This window comes from Pimephales promelas, chromosome 20, assembly GCF_988280905.1.
Source record: "Pimephales promelas chromosome 20, fPimPro1.hap1.1, whole genome shotgun sequence".
In the NCBI taxonomy this organism is placed as follows: Eukaryota; Metazoa; Chordata; class Actinopteri; order Cypriniformes; family Leuciscidae; genus Pimephales; species Pimephales promelas.
In genome coordinates, this window is record NC_142788.1 from 26,180,496 (window position 1) to 26,198,127 (window position 17,632).

A 17,632-nucleotide genomic window follows, 5' to 3' on the forward strand; every position below is an offset into this window, starting at 1 on the left:
ATTAATTCAAAGTCTTTCTTTTTTTCCAGTGTACAATGGCAGTTTTATTTGCTAAAGAGAAGGCATTGAGAAGGGGACCTTTCCTCTCGAGCACAAAGATTTGCCTCAATTACTGAATTGCTTCCATATGTGGATCTGGCAGTTTCTCCCGCTGCCCCCTCTAGCCCCTTTCTAGCTCCTTCCCTTCTTTCTCCTCGTTCTCTCTGCATGTCTTTTAGCGGCTTCCTTCCCCGACTTATATCTGTTTTTTAGCAGTACTATAGCCTATTTTACCACCTTGCTTTCTTTCCCTTAGTCCAGCGAAAGGTTTTTGAAAAGCCCACCTTTAAAGTCCGTCTTAATCAGAACATCCTGGTACTTTTGGCAGTGCGCTTCACGTGTGCTGATTCAATTAGCGCGAGAGCAGGGTCCAGAATGCTCGTGGACCAGAAAACCGGAGGGAGGGGGGTCATGAAGGGAAAGAAGAAAGAAAAAATGTGGTTTTACCAAAAGAATTCGGACTAGAGGGAGGCAGCCTGGTGAGTGCAATAGGGAAAGGTGGAAAATGAGAAGCGAAGGAGAGGGAGAGAGCGAAATGTTTTTTGACAGAGGTCGGTTCAGAGAGGGTTCATGGTGACATCATGGCTGATTGAGAGGAAAGTATAGACAGGAGGGCCATTCACCTTTCATTGGACACATATGTTGGGGTAGGCTCATTTGCATGCGCGAATTGGCACTCTGTTAGGTTTTTTTTCGACAACTCTGTTTGGACCTCCGAAGCGCGCTCGCGTTTTTGACTTGCGCACACAAACGTACAAAAATAAGTGCAAGCATGCGCACACATGCAACCGCAGATTAAATATGACATGTGGCTTATACATTTACATGAACTTTAATGCAAAATATACACCACAGCCTGACCCTTTTTTCCCCTGCCTTAAATCTTTTCCAAAAGCTCTCTGTGTTGTTTTCCCCCCGTGTTTTTTTTCATGTCTGTTGGAGTCTAAATGTGTACATTTTGCCAGGCGGAATGAATGAGGCCTTTTATAGCCGTGCGTTTGAATTTTCGAAATTGAAAACTGATGCTTTCCGTGTGCGTGTTTATGTATGTCTTTACGTGTGCGTGATTTTAGTAGGTAAATGTACATTTGCGCGCGAGGGGTGCGCGCGCACATGTCCGCCTCTCGCTCTCTCAGCATGTCTCGTTGCAGCACAAAACTTCACATGACATCAATCTGCAAGGAAATAGTGATCTCATTACAGGCATCTTGTTCCTGATTAAAACCTGCCGTAGCCACCAGCCTCTTCTTTTCTGTCTTTCTCTCCTCCCCTCCCTTTTTCGTTTCTCCTTTTCCCTTTCCATCCCACTAGCAATAAATAGACTTCTTAGTGGAAATGTTGTTTGTTTATTTATTTGCACTCGAGCTATGACAATTAACAGAGAGGAAAGGCGGGTAATGGAAGGGGGAACAAATGTATCAGAGGCCTTTAAGATGAGTTATGATGTCATAGCAAAGAGTGAAACACTGCTATGAAGAAGAAACTAGGAGCGAAAGAGAAGTGGAGAGAATGACAGAGAGGCTGCCTAAATACTTCTTGATTGTTGATGATGAGTGCATACCATATCCACCTTATAGGCATCATTTGACCTATGACCTGTGTTAAAGGGACACCATGCAGGAATCCCATTTTTGTCAAACAGTGCCCCCTAGAGTCGCTGAGTCGCATTGTCAAATCTCGGAGTTCAATACAGGATTTAAACTACTTACTCATGTAAGTGACGCTAAAGGGCGCCTAAAACGTCAAATATTGAAGCATGGTCAAAGGTGACGCCTTGGGGTGAGAATGCGTTATCATTTCTGTACTGTGCGACAGAGAGTCGATTCCTTATGACATAATCGTTAGCTTATTTTTACAAAAACTGCGATGTAACATAACGTAAGATACAAGGAAATGGAGCCTTTTATACATTGTCGTGTTTCTTTAGAAATAATGCATAAATGGAGACTTTGGACGCCTCCGATTTAAAGTTATTCGCTGTCAAAGTGACGCCAAAATGAATGGGAGTCAATGGGATGCTAACAGCTACAATGGCGGCTCCCGCGAGGCTTCAACTTCCGGCTGATGGATTACCTCCTTGTTCTACACGAGCGCTGTACGCGGTAGACCAATCACAACAGACTGAGCTGTCTGGCCAATCAGAGCAGAGCAGCTCGTTTTGTTTTTACTGAACCCCAACTGTCAGATATAACATTATTTCTCGAGCAAGTTAAAATGAATTAATAAGTTTGATATTTTGTTTTTATATGATGGAAGTCCTTTTTTTCACCTTGACCTTGCTGTAAATATACTCAACAACAAATCATTTCCCTTACCTTACTTAATTAAATTAATGAGAGTTTAAAAACATTTGAAATGAACCAGGCTAATTGGGTAAATAAGTCAACACAGGGGCCAGAGATATATGCTAAAGTCTAAGTGGCCACCCACACCCTTAAACTAAACACAAGTGCTCAAAATTCAATAACAGAAACAACTCTAAATGTCCAACATAACTGAACAATAAACATTAAAATAAACTATGTTTCCCTGCACTGAAAAACACATAAAATGACACTAAATCCCTAAAATTACGGTCCTAATGCAGTCCCTTGCAAAGCATACTGGGAACTACAGATCCACTGCATTTCTCAAAAGCATCGTGAGCTAAGTTGATCGAAGAGACCATTGGTGGCAATGGCTCTACAATCTAATTAGACTTGCGATACATTTGGGAAATGCAGCCCATTTAGATACGTTAACAAAAAGTATTCATTGTGTTACTTTAGTTCATTTTACTTTTAATAATTTTAATTAATTAATTAAATTAAATTTTTCATTTGTTTTTTTAACAATAATCATTTTAATTAGCTTAAATAATGTAGTTTATTTCAATTTTATATTAAAATGATCAATAGGCAAAACAATTATTTTACATTATTTTATCATGCCAATTGTGATTTTCACTTGTATGCAACATAATGTGTATAATAACCTCAAATCACAATTTATAGTTAAATTCACCAATCAGCAAGGCAAGCACAAACCTTTTCTTCTTCTTTGTCCTTCAGAGCAGATGTCCTGTAAAATACAGGAGTCACGACTACTGCCCTCTATAGGTCTGGAGCACATACCTCATCCTGAGTTCAATTTGAAATTGTATATTGGGTCAGTTAAGTAAAAAACAGCATAGCCTTGTTTTATGTTACATAAACCTGATTGAATTAGGTAACAATGTCAAAATTAGAATTTATAGGAAAAATCAGGTGAAACACATTTACAGCTTTCTGTACTTCATGAAAGAATATCTAAACAATCATACATTTGAGGCGCATTTTTATTAGGTCATTTTTATAATTACCATACTGAACGTAGGTATCTATCTGTGTTATCTTATATGTCAATAACTTATATATAGTATTTAGTAATTTAGAATATACAAGAAAATTGCACAATTTTATGAGATTAATGCCATTTTAAATACAAAGTATATAAATAAATTATGAAAAAGCTCTATCCTGAAAATAGATATCCTTTAAGGATTCTCTGATGCTTCGTTTTATTTCAAGCAGCATCAGAACTTAGGACAGAGGTCTAGCTCAAGATCATGACAAAAATATTTTTGTAGATTATTGCCCTTAATAAAATTCTAGTACTCGTAATTATTAACGTGGATTGATAGAATACATTAAAAACGTTTTTGTGTGTGGGGAAACAGCACACCATACACTGATGAAACAAGCTGATAACCATTTATAAATTTGTTTAATTTAATTTAATGAAAAACAAAATGGTTATTCGAATTGAAAATGATCAAATAATGTACAGAAAGCGATTAAAGAACATTGCCCGCTGCACGTACAGTGACTTAGTCTCGTAAAAACTCCCGTTAGGATCAATAAAGCTGACTATTATGAATCTACAGTATCTGCACTTGTTTATGATGAGAGAAGTGGTGAATGTGCAAGACTGAGGGCTGAGTGTCAGTGAGCATGTGCTGAACTCAAGTGTTTTCAGCAGATGTCTTCTGTTGAATTTAAATGCCATTGATTTGCCATTGCATTCATGCGCTCAACCGACACGTCTGTGACTGGTTATAATCCCTAACGCTGCAAAAAACGAAACAAAAACAAACACATGAAAAGAAATCGTTGATGCAACCTGAGCAGATCAAAATGTAATTATTTTATAGACACTCTTCATTCATTTTCACATTTCACTTTAATCAGCCGATCAATATTATTGCAAGAGACAATTCAGTAGTTGCGGGGTATTAGTAGGAACATGTCCCTTTAGCGTCCCAACTAATTTGGACACCCCAGATGACATCTCTTCTGATGATGTGTTTGCTGATGTGAGGGTGGCAAAACCAAGGCCGTAACCAGGGTTTGAAAATTAGTGAGGTCCGGGGTGTTGTGTAAAGAATTGGGCAATAATAATGGTTAAGCCATTGGACCCACATTTCCACGTGGACATTAAGCTGCGTCCCTTTTATTAAAGGAATTTGCCATATATATAAAAGGGGTTAAATGTGGATTTGATTATGTGTGGGGTAGTCTCTCACTAGGGGGGTCTGGGGTGATTTTTAAAAAAATAAACCATTAAAGGGCACTTTCTGGAGAGTTTTGTGCAAAGAAATATAGAAAAAAGTAGGTATAGCAAAGCAAGTCTTATATATTTCTGTAATTCACACAGATCAAACACAAATATCATCTCTCCCCTCTTCACAGAATGCAGAGATCTGATCTCTTCATGTACAGAAAGGGATCCAGCCAAGCGGATTGATTTGAAAAAGATCCTCAGGTATTGGTCCTTACCTAAAACTGTCAATCACATTACAGCAATAATAGGCCACAACGATCCAATCAATTCCCGATAGACAAAATCAAGTCCCGTTCTACATTTTTTCTTGTTCCGTTTCAAGACCCCGTTTACGCTGATGTCAAAAATATGGAAGAAAAGACTATCACAACTTCCGTTTGTGCTGACTTTAACAGTATATTATGGGCCCTATTTTTACTGACTTTTGTTGTAGTGTTCAACACGTTTGACACACTGAGTTTTGCATGCTAAGCAGGAATATACAGATGAAAGAATATAAAAGCAGGTGAAAGTATAACTGAAGGACAAAGACAGAGAGATACACAGGTAGTCTGGGGGAAAGACTGAGAGCATGAGAGGAAGAGAGAGAGAGAGAGAGAGAGAGAGAGAGAGAGAGAGAGAGAGAGAGAGAGAGAGAGATAGCAGTCTGATCTATCTTCATTATCCTCCACTCTGCAGTCTCCCAACACAGAGATCATAAATCTCAACCTCTAGCACACTTCACTGACAACGAAACACAAACACTGCTAACCTCTGACCCCTCTTCTGCTACTGACACGCAGACACATACTCACTCAGAGACACGCGGAGAATGACAGCACATACTGTAATATTATTTGAAAAGGTGACACTTTAGATAAGGGTCCAATTCTCACTATTAAATGATTATTAGCATGCCGATTAAAAACACATATCAATGTCTTAATCTGCATGAACGTATTTTACATGCCATAATCCTACCCAAAATCTAATCTTAACAACCTTATTAACTATTAATCAGCAGATTAGGAGTTTATTGAAGCAAAAGTTGTAGTAGTTAGTTAATAGTGAGAATTGGAGCTTAATCTAAAGTGTGACCGAATTAACTATTATATAACCTCCTACAGTTAAAAAAAGAACTCTTTGAACGAACATTAAAAAATCATGCTATCATCATATTTCAGCATTATGCAATTATGTTATTCCAATTTATTGTACTTACGTTGGGTCAACTTAATTCATTAAGGTTGTTTCAACTTATTTACTATGTTTGGGCACAACCTTATTTACTAATGTCAGTGAATTTAAAAAGGCTCCCTGTCCCCTGATATGATTCAGGTATTCAACGTCATATATTCATTCATCCAGTGCAATATAATTTAATTTAGTGTCACACTAATCAATTACTAGGCTATAGCCATTTATTTGCTATAGCACTTTATAGCATTTTAAATTAGAAGATTTATTGAATTAATCGACCAAAGCATGCGAATTTCGCAGAATCAGTCTTTAGCCTAACCAAATGCTCCAATCTTCTCCACAACGGCAACCTACTGTAATTTAAATGGTTCAATAATTGCAATGTACACAAATACGCACCACAAAGTCTTCCCGTTTTCTAATTTTCTTAAAAACACATAAAACAACACTTAATTTTAACATGTATTCCCTCTTAATTCAACCATATGCAAAGCATACTGGGAACTAACAAGCACCGCCCAGTTTCAGTTAATGCAACACAAATCATTCATGTAATCCAACACAAACGGATTAAGTAAACTTAAATGTTACATATATTCAGGCAGATTGAACACAATCAAATTAAGTTTGGACAAAATGTATTGCAATTGAGTTGCTTAAGCTCATTTTAACGAAGCAATTTGAACAAGCAGCAAAATTCTTTTTTGATATTTTGCTTTGGACAGATAGTTAGTATGTTTCCATAGAGTGATCTGCAGATGAAGCTGTGTATTGTATAGTTGTGTGTGGCAAAGCAAACCACTTCCTGTTGACATGTATTGAGGCTGATAATGCCAGCCCTGCTAAAGTGTACTACTTGCACACTTTAGCTAAGCTTGGTTTAATCTTAGCAAATAAAAATCTGCTGTGTTCTGAATGCTGAATTTATTTGAACATGCTGTTATTTGACAGGAAGTTCATATTTAGTCCAGCACAACCTGAATAGAACCGTTGTACACCTCAAAGTTGTTTTATGTGCAACTGTCCAGTCAAAACACATCAGAATATGATCATGTGTAAAGAGATTGTATATTGAGAGTTCTATTTGATTTATTTTCTAGACTTACCGACAGACCCAAGGCTGAACCTGAGGTACCACCTCCCTGAGCTTGAGATGGCACCGTCAAAGAGGAGCCAGTTAAGGTGTGTCTTCATAGTGAGGTTTGTGGTGGTTTCTTTTAACCAAAGCCAGTGCAGAATGGCAGCTTTAGGAAGAACCAGGCAAACGCCCAGAACCACAAACAAGCCAGCGCAGAACTGTTCCATACTAACACAAACTCCACACTGTATTGATATAAAACACATAGAAAGCGGCATATAGACGGACACACCCTCGGCACTATGAAGTTTGGAACTTCCCATGTTCACAGATCCGCTCATCAAAAAGATGCCATTTTCCTGTGGACTTTTGTAACAAATTCATTATTATTATTATATGACAACCATGAAATGATTCATCAATGAATTTTAACTGTTTTCTGCTTTTCAACTCGAAATGGTTTAATCCAATACATTTTTATGTTTAACATGTTTACATGTTTTATATTTAACACTGTTCATTCTATACCTTGAGTTAATCCATACTGTACAGCTTTGGCACCATTTAGGGTTTTCACACTTGATTCAGCGCACTGTTATTGCATTTTGATGCATATTACAAAGGCATTTCCCCCCCACTGGAACAACATGCACCAGTGAATCGTTCACAATAAGACCGGGAACATGCATCAGTCAATTTTGATTTCATGTTGTGGGGAAACTGTATTCAATTTAAGGAGTTACCAATTGGCATTCCTACAGTACATCATGTGCTACTCAGTGCTTGTCACTTTGTGAATACATAGAGTTCAAGGAGTGAGAAAAAGAAGGAGAAAGAAAGAAAGAGAGGCAGAGAATTAAAAACAGAAATTTAAGCTTGCCTCTGTTTCTTCCCTCTAGGCATTTTGTGGCTTGTGAAAAATGTGCTGTATATTTGAAGGGTGGAGTCACGTGACCCAGAGAGGGTTCATGAATCAGAGCGCATAATTATTTCTAAGAGAGACGAAAAGAAGAGAAGGAGGGAGGGAGGGAAAGAGAGAGAGAGAGAGAGAGAGAGGGAAAGAGGCAGAGAAAAAGAAGAAGATAGAAAGAAAAGACCGTGTAGTGTGAAAGGGACTCTGATGAACGGGGAGCGCGAGCTTTTCTTCTCCTCGCGGATTTCAGTCACAACGGGTGAGTTTAACTTTCACAGAACCAAACAATCGATGTTTTGAATAAGTAATTTAGCCTATTATCTTATGTCTGTCAGATGTGATATAACAAAGGAGAAACCGGAGGTATTTAAAACTAAACTTGAGTAGGTGCGAGAAGAATGATAAAAGAATCGTATTGATCGCTCGCAACTTTTTGTTCGTTCGTTCACGACTCGGTTCTCTTGAATTCATATAATTGCAGCGCGTGCGCTGTGAGTGTGTTTTCATTTATTTTCGTGCGGCGTTGATGTTTGGCGTGCAAGTGTTACGATGTGTGTGAAGAGACGGCTGGTTACGTTTCTCGTCCTTACGCTTACCTTTCCTAGTGAGTTGTACCGTGACACACGTAAAACATTTATCAGACAAGCCTTTCTTGCCTTAAGTGTTGTGTATATGCAATAGCCCTGTGGTGTGGCTTACAAGTTTTAAGTGTGTGTTTGTAAATCTGGGATTAATGTGTGCATAACCCAAGTGTTGTGTACCTACAACGTGTGGTTAAGAGAAAGGTGTTTTCAAAAGCATCTCATGCAATCTAATTTAGTCAGTTAACCTAAAAAGTGGTAACAGCTAAATTTTTTTTCCATATGATATAAATATATGATCCAGGTTTGTATATAGCCTATTATAAACCTGTATTTAGTTAAGAGACATCAATGAAGTGTAGTTTAGTTCTTGAAATGGATAGGGGATAACAGTTTAAAAAAATGTCGTTTCCTTGTAATGACAATGAATAAAGATGTTGCACGGATGCAAACTCACCATTTACAGTCCTACAACTCAGAGCCATTTGATAGCGACTGTGCAAGGAGCAGATATAAAAGTTTTCATCCACTCATCATTGTGATGAGTGGATCTGCCCTCACTCTTAATGAGAAAAGTAGTCATTTGTAAACTATTTGGTTGATCCAATTCACAAAACCAACCTGAATGATTTATTCCTGTTCTTGCGTTGCCTAAATACTATGCCTGAAAACTTTAATTCATATGGCTTCCGAAGACTTATGTTCATGAGTCATGTGGATGCTTTCTTGTTTTTTTTCTTAGTGATTCTACATCCCTCTTGAGGTTTGAAAGCATTCAGCATTCATTATAATTACATGGAAAAGACCAACCTGGAAATTTTACAAAACATATTCTTGTGTGTCCAGCAAAAAAAAAACAAATATATATATATATACAATTTCACAGCGGTGAGCAAGTAATGACATACTTTTCAATTTTGAGTGAACCTTTAAGTAAGGTAACAACTGCATATTGGCGTTACAGTGCAATCACTTTAAACAAGTATTACATTAGTTCCATTTTAAAGTAAGAAAATGCATACGCATTCACATATTTGTGTGGTTACAGAAGTTTTCATGCTATACTCCCTGATGAGTGAACTTACAGGACTGTGAAACTCATTGCATTGATTGCAGCACCTGTTCTTTGTGCTTTTCTCTGACTCACTCTGTGATCTGAGGGAATTTGCTTTCTTTTGCTTTTCAACATGTTGTGTATGAGATTTTTATGAGTTGAAAGTTTTTTTTTTTTTTTTTTTTTACGTTTATGCCAGCAGTGTTTAATAGCGTCAAAGCCAGCCGTGATTTACGAGGTCAGAATGTTCACATCCAAATACACATCTGGGACTGAGGAGAAGTCTCACAACATTAAAACCAACAGACGTACTCCACACATGCACAAACAAATGTATGCAATGCTGGTTTTTTTTATAATGAGAAAGGAATGGGCTGAGCTGTCTTGAGCTGTTTATGTCTCACAGATCAGCAACATGAGTTTACAAGAACTCAGACAAAAGAAGCAGAGACAAGGAAAAACAAACTATTGTCAAACCAGATATTCACGTTCCACCAAAACCAAAACTCCCACTCTGACTCCAGCGGGACTGTGGAGTCTGATCTCAGCGGCACACTGACTGTAATGGAATACGGGAGTGTCTTAATGTGTTTGTGTGTTTGGGTAAACTGCTGTCATTATATTCTTGAGTGTGTTTTCCTTTTCTTTTGAGTGACAGTGAAATGTGTCTTCTATTCACACTATATCAGCCCATGCTAACCGCAGTATTCGATTTTCAGAGTTACTTGCTGGATCTTGTAGTTTATTCAGAATTGTTTTTTATGATTGACAGAATGAATAGCCCTTATGAATGTATACAGGTAGGTTTGAGTTGTTGCATGGACCATGTGTGTTTATTATGAATAAAGACATGTATGGCTAGACCCACACTGTCTATCAATCTGCCTATAGATCACAATTTTAGTTCAGTTTTCATAGCTCAGTTGGCAGCTTTCTGACTTGGAATCATAAATCCTGGAGTTTATCCCTGACTCTCGCAGGAATCTGGGGGGGGGGGGGGGGTATAAATATAAGTGGCAGGGAGGAGCTGAACAGGTGGTTTATGGGGGATCTTGGAAGGTGGAGAGGATTTTGTTCTGTACTCTGTAATTATGAAGGAAACCATCAGATCACTATTTCCCTTGTATATTTTTGCAGGTGTGCAGGGATGTATCTCTTTGACTGTGTGCATATAAAAGACTTTATGTCAGGCTGTGTGTGTGTCCGACATCTGCTTATAGAAGTTCCTGTGTGTGTCAGGGCTTTTATTAATGTGTCTATGCTAGTGTGTGTTTATACTCATGAGCGTGAATGCTTCCCCGTGCCAGTGCTACTGTAATGAGCGCCATCTATTACCTTCTATTGCCCTGATTAAATAAACTGTGTTCATCTGAAATGGCTAGTTTAGCTCAGAGGCCCTGTCGTTTGTTTTTATAAATCTGATTTCTTGTCTGATTACGCTACGTAATAAACCACAACTACAATCTAGCGGCGATCATGTTAATGCTCTGATCCTTAACCAATTATTTAACCCCGTTTCCCACAGAGGAATTCTGCACACTGCAAGCGTAAATAAGCTCACTGGTTGTGTTTCGCTTCCTCTCCCTTCAGCAGTTTTATGGGTCTTTAAAAAAGTTTCTTTTTTTATGTCGTTTATTCGTTCTTGCAATGTGCCTGCGCTCACCTTGTCCACATCACATCATGGAACAGAACTGTCAGAACAGTCTTTCGTCCACTCCATTTTTCCCGTCACTCTTTCCATTGCTCTCTCTCGGCCTTCCATGTGTCACAACCACGTCCAAACCTTGGAAGTTTGTTTATTTATTTAAAAACTGTAAGATTTTAGAACCTAAGAATCTAAGTAACAAATGTGACTTACTATTAATTATTGTAATTAATTGTAAAATACTATTAATTATATATATTAATTACTGTCAATTATTTAGAAATACTTTTTGGGAAGGTTATACAATATATATACAATTTTCACTTGCTAGTAAATTTCACAAAGAATTACAAATAATTTTTAAGTAACAGATAACTTAGTTAAACGTGAAAAACGACTGAAATAGCATTTTCTTTTAAAACGTATTGTAATATCTTTTATTTACAACTTAGATTTTTTTTACATTGTATATATATATTATTAATTAAAACGTTTTAATTCTAGTTTATACGTGTATATTATTATTAAATAAATATAATATTCATTACATTTTTTATAAATAGTTTTCTAATTAATTAACGGTAATTTAAATTGTAACAATAGTTTTTTATAAAACGTTTTAGAATATATATATATATATATATATATATATTATAGAAATAAATATTATATATGATAGGAATAAATATTATAAATTGTAACAATAGTTTATATTAAATGTTTTATATTATATACATATATATAATAGAAATAAATATTATATATATATATATAATAGAAATAAATGTTATAAATATTTTTAATTAATAAACACATATTTTTTAAATATTCAATGTTTATAATAAAATGTAAAATATAATATTTTTGCTAATTAATACATTTTTCTCAAAATGTTTTACAAGTACTTTATTGATTGTTTTAGTTTAGAGAGTGAATCAGTTAAAAAATTAAACGACAGTGTTAAATGATATGCAGTGTGATGATTTGAGGTAGAAAGCTCACAGGGTTTATTGTGAATGAAGTGTACTTGATACTTACAGCTGGGGCTGTGGCAGTACATACTTTTTTAAATTATTACCAAGGGGCATGTTATAGTGGCGTGATGGATATTATGGCATTGTCAGTGTTGTACGATGATTGGGTGTGAAGAATGTTTGTTGGGTGCCAGGAAAGGGCTCAGTGTCAGACTGGTTTTAATTGATGGGATATGTGACTCCGAAGCAGAAGATCATCTATCACTCTTAATGTTGTGCTACCATTTGACCTGTCAGAAGGCAGAGGAATTCGAACGTGTCAGTTTTATCTTCCACAATAAAAAGGTTTATGAAGGGCTTTGTCGGAAACGACTGCCTGATGACAATGATACGCTTTGTTTAATTTTGCAGCGGTCCAATTTGGCGAGGCTATATTTTACTATTGTTTATTAATGTCGCTTGACAGGCCTTCAACCAATGTCCCCTGCTGTGGGGCTTTCATTGGGGATGAAGAAAAAAATATTGGAAGATAAATAAATGAGTCATTAATAAGTTATCTTTCTGCATTTGTATGTGCGTGTTAATGACGTCTGGCCTTTGAACCTTCAGCACTCAGTTTTGACCCTCTTTCTGACCATGTGACCTCCACAACGCCTGGAGGTTCCTCAGCCGCAGACTTTCCACACAATACGTCTCGTCTCCCAACATCTTTCTTCAATTGATTCGACACAGATTTCTTTCATGGTTACAGCACATTGTGCTTTGTCTTTTTGTAATATCTCCCATGCATTACAAGCAGACAACTAGTTTTAACCATCAAGGTTTGCTGTAAACATCCCTCAGACACACATATGCTTGTGTTTTATGCAGGATGTGACAATTATTTTTCCACTGAAAATATGCAAGCTACAAGCAGATCTCTTATTTTTATGGTCAGATGATGTGGTTTGTGTGGTTTTTTTTGTTGAAGAAATACGTGGCATTTATGTGAAGCATTTTGAACTTTTAGTTTGAGCTCTTTTTAGTACTTTTGGGCAGTTGTTGCCTAATAGTTAGAGAGTTAAACTTGCAACCCAAAGGTTGTGGGTTTGATTCTCAATACCGACAGTAAACGTCTGAGGTGCCCTTGAGCAAGTCAACTAACCCCCAATCACTCCCCGGATGCCACAGAAAAAATGGCTGCCCAGAGCTCCGGCAGTGTGTGTCTATGCTTTGCAGAGTGTGTGTGTGTGTGTTCATTAATGTGTATGCACTAATTTGGAATCAGTCACCTTCACTTTTACAGTGCCTTTAATTCAGTGTGTTCTCTGAGAATCAAACCCCAGCCTTAGTGTTGGTAGCGCCATGCAACACACAACTCGACACGTCAGCATGAGCCCAAAGGTGCGCGCGGCAAAAATGACGTGATTGTAACAGCGCGCGCGCCTCCGCATCCCCTAGACACCATTTATAGGCTTTTTTTCTGATTTTGAAAACTCTTCGCGATTGACTTCGCGGAGTCGACGGGTTGGTGACTCCTGTAATGTTACTGTTTTACGGTCAATGACTAGAGTGCTAATCAGCTGTCTCATGAATGTTACCAGCACATTCATCCCCACATAGCAAAGCCATAACACAGCGAAGGAGAAGAACTAAGTTACATGAAACAGTCCGACTACATATTTTACACCACTGACAAGGGAAAAGTCACTTCTCACTGTCTATTGCTAGCTTCTAGGTTTCTAGAGAACGCGCTCTGTAGCGATGTTTGTTCGCGTTCGGCTACGGTAGAAACATGACTTCAAAATACGTCAACCTTCATAGGGGGTGCCCGCGGTTATGTAGATATAAATGTCTCATTCTAAGGTAATTAAAAAACATTACGGTTTAATACGTAAGTATTTTAGACACCATTGAAAACATAGTCATGGATGTCATATTGCAATTCTGTTAATTTCCATGGAATCTTTCCATTACACAGAATGTTCTATATAGTGCAAAAACTTCTTTAGATTTTTCAAATGTTATTCATACTTAGAAAAAAAATGAACAGTTTACGGAAAGGTACTTTGGGGTACCCAAAATGGTTCTTTTATGGGATCACCCCCTTTCAGGACCTTTATTTTTGAGCTCTGGTTCCAACGAGTCTGATTAGGTGAAAGTGACTTTCTCTCCTTGTTTTTTCTTGCGTTTTTTAGGAATGGAACAGTTTATGTGCTCTTAAAGATGCCTCTTGTAGAAGTTTCCAGATCCCTCGTCCACAAGCCGTTTGATCTGAATCCATACGCCCCACTCTTGTGGCCTCCGCTATACAGTTCCGCTGCCTTTCGGGGGGTGTTCGAGTGTGTACGTTCGGATGTGTCAATCCGTCATAGCGCTGATCGACAGCAGGAAGGCTAATGTGGAAAGTTAAAGTAGAGCGCTGTGAGCTTAGAATGAAGGAGTGGAAATATTCAGAGTTGTAGACAGGAAATGAACCCAAACCGCTGTACCATCCCAAATCCGTCACAGCTTTGGAGGAAGAATGGATTGTGGTTTTAGCCAGGCTGAGGGAGGAAAAAAATAACTCACCATCGGCTCCGACGGTTAATGCCTCCTGTGATGTCTCGTACTTTTTTATTTGTGTACCAAGTGAGAGCGACTTTTGTGATGGCTCGACTTGGTCTCAAATTGTGGTTTTCCAAGCGAGAATGTGAGACCTTCGGCAGTAGGGACACTCGATTCGCTAGAGGCGAGTTGAAATGGATACTTTTTTTTCTTTCTCTAACCTAACACACAAACTGCTTACCCTTTTGCAGTGGCAAACTGCATTTTTTTCATACTTTTTTAATCTGTGTACCAGTTGAGAGCAACTTTTGTGATGGCTCGACTTGGTCTCAAATTGTGGTTTTCCAAGTGAGAATGTGAGACCTTCGGCAGTAGGGACACTCGATTCGCCTGAGGCGAGTTGAAATTGATACTTTTTTTCTCTCTCTCTAAACTAAACACAACCTGCCTACCCTTTCGCAGTGGCAAACTGCAGTACTTTAGAGAGCAGACGTCACCAGCCCCGGCTCGGCCCAGCCCTGAGGAGCCATGAATCACGTAGCGCTGATTCTGTCAGAGATACACTGCGCATCACCCAACCATGCCAGGAGCATTTTCTCTCTCGCTTAATCTTTCTTTCTCTGTGGCTAATAGGCCTCGGCATGCTCTGCTAATGATGTGTTTGTTCTGCGAGAAGCAATGTAGAAACGGTGGCGAAATCAGGGTTTTGGAAAGTCCCGGCTTGTTCTTCTAATCCCTGCGAAGGTCGGGTCTGCGGTGGGTGCCCGCCGCTGCCCTCCGCTCAACCCAGAGCGGGCTGAGAGTTTGAATAAGCGTGTGTGTAAGGGTCAGCCAGAGAATAGCAGTAATAAGAGAACATGTGTGTATGTACTTATACATGTGTGTGTGCGCCCCGGGGGTTTGTGCCAGAGAGAGAGAGGGCGAGGGCCCTAAAATGAGCTCACTTTCTGCACAGCCTGCCTGCCATAAAAGCAGAACATACTCTGTAAAACTCTTTGCCGATGTGACTCATGAAAATACACAGGCGCCAAGTGTTTTATTAATTCATTATTGTGTTTGGGAAAATTGTAGGAACACACAGATCCCTTTTCAATCAGTTCCCCTCTTTTTAAATGGTTGCATGCGATTTGGATTTTCCCTGGCTCCTTCCCCCCTTCTTTTCCACTATTTTTCTGCTTTTTTACTCCTCTCCTAAAAGTTTTTTTGGGTGTGATTTTGATGTTTTTCTCTCAACTGTCTCTCTCTCTCTCCCGCCGTTCGTCTTTCTTTTCATTTTATTCCCAACATTCTCCCTATTTTGTTTCTTGATGTTCTTACTACTGGCAGAGTCAAAAGTTCAGAAGACTTAGAGTTAATGCAAGCCCTAAAACTTTATAGTGAGAGCCAGAGTGATATTGTATTTCCAGTAGACTTTTTTTTTTTTATTTAGACAATTTTGTAATGCTGTATTTAGTCCAATACGTACTCATACTTTTATTTTTTTCCAATTGCTGGAACAACTCATTTTCCAAACTATGATCAATAATCTTATCTTAAAAATAAATACATTAAAAAAATCTAAATAAAATAAGTAAATATCTATCAAAATAAATACATTAATTAATGAAAATGTAACTAACATTATTAGTACAAATACATTTGAAAAAAGATCAATAAATATATTTATTTTTTAAATAAATATAAAAATCATTTAAAATAATTACATTTAAAAAACTAAATATCATTAAAAATAAATAAATACATTCTTTTAAAAAAATAAATTAAAAAATCTTAAAAATAAATACATTAAAAAAGTAAGTAAAAAATCTAAATAAAATAAGTAAATATCTTTCAAAATAAATAAATTAATTAATGAAAATGTAACTAAATAAATAAATACATTTGAAAAAAGATGAATAAATATATATATATTTTTTAAATAAATATAAAAATAATTACATTTAAAAAACTAAATATAATTAAAAATAAATAAATACATTCTTTTAAAAAAATAATTAAAAATCTTAATTGGATCTTATCAAAGAAAATATAAACGATTTTTAAGATTGATCTTTTGTCGATTGTCTTATATAGTCTTTTGTCTTATATTTTTCTCATCTTAATTGACTGTTTTATAGCACAAAATGATATCTGATTATATTTTATGCCTCGGAGCATTTCAAATCAAATAGAAGTCTGGTAACATTCCCGGTGGATATATAACAAATATTTCCTAACCTTGACTGATATGTGTAGAAAACATAATTACGATATCATTTTAGTTCACAGTAACGATTTCAATTCAGCGAATAGAGCATTTGGCCCGAGAGATGGCGGCTTCAATCTGCTGCAATTGCGAAGAATTTATTCTGTCCTGCCTCTGGTCTCCAGGGTAAACGCGTTGACCACGGCAATGTGTGGTTTTGAATGGTGAGCTCTAAATGATATCTGTTACATATGGAACAGTTCTGAGGGGTCATGGACGGAGCTGGAGCGGGAGGGGGTTTGGGGGAAGGGGAGGGGGCGATGTGGGCAGGGATGGGTTCGAGGGCACACACAGTCTCAGATGAAAACCAGACCTGGAGGAAAAGAGAGGGTGGGGGAGATGGCAAGGCCTTGTTGTGGCTGGCTATGGGCGTGTGCCTATCTGAAGAGCTGCTTCCTTAAACGTGGCCACCCTAGCTTGGATGCACATGTGGAAGAGTTTACTGTAATGGAACTCTAAATTAGTGGTGGTTTGAAGCTGCCTGCAGCAGTAGGCTGTAATTAACTGGCTCTGCTGAAAGAAACAGAACCAGAGAGGCCAGTGTGTGATTGTGTGTGTGTGTGTCAGACAGATGTGTATACTGGAGCCATGGAAGAAAATGGCACATTGAGAGAGACATTTTTTTTTTCCAGCATGCATTAATAAATGCTTTTGCTTGACGTTCTTACAAAATATGTAGGGTGTTTCTTTGTGTGCTATTATGTCCTGGGGCTTTTTTCTTTTTGTTATGACCGTCTTTTTAATTATACCTGCATCACTAATTTTTGCTACTTTTCAAATGCATTTTTTTTGTATGGATTGTTTTCAGCCTTACACT

The 17,632-nt window shown here is 37.5% G+C and overlaps 1 protein-coding gene across 4 annotated transcripts in view; it reads left to right on the forward strand.

Moving 5' to 3' along the window:
* The window catches only part of rarga (retinoic acid receptor gamma a), a 79,165-nt gene that overhangs the window by 15,657 nt on the left and 45,876 nt on the right, over positions 1 to 17,632 (forward strand). The window contains exons 2-3 of one of the 4 annotated variants that reach the window (XM_089124619.1): positions 4,749 to 4,821; positions 6,900 to 6,981. The gene's annotated coding sequence lies outside the window, so the exon portion shown is untranslated. Of the gene's footprint in view, positions 1 to 4,748; positions 4,822 to 6,899; positions 6,982 to 7,889; positions 8,050 to 17,632 lie in introns of those variants that run through there. The other 3 variants (XM_039652571.2, XM_039652570.2, XM_039652573.2) reach the window with 3 other exon arrangements.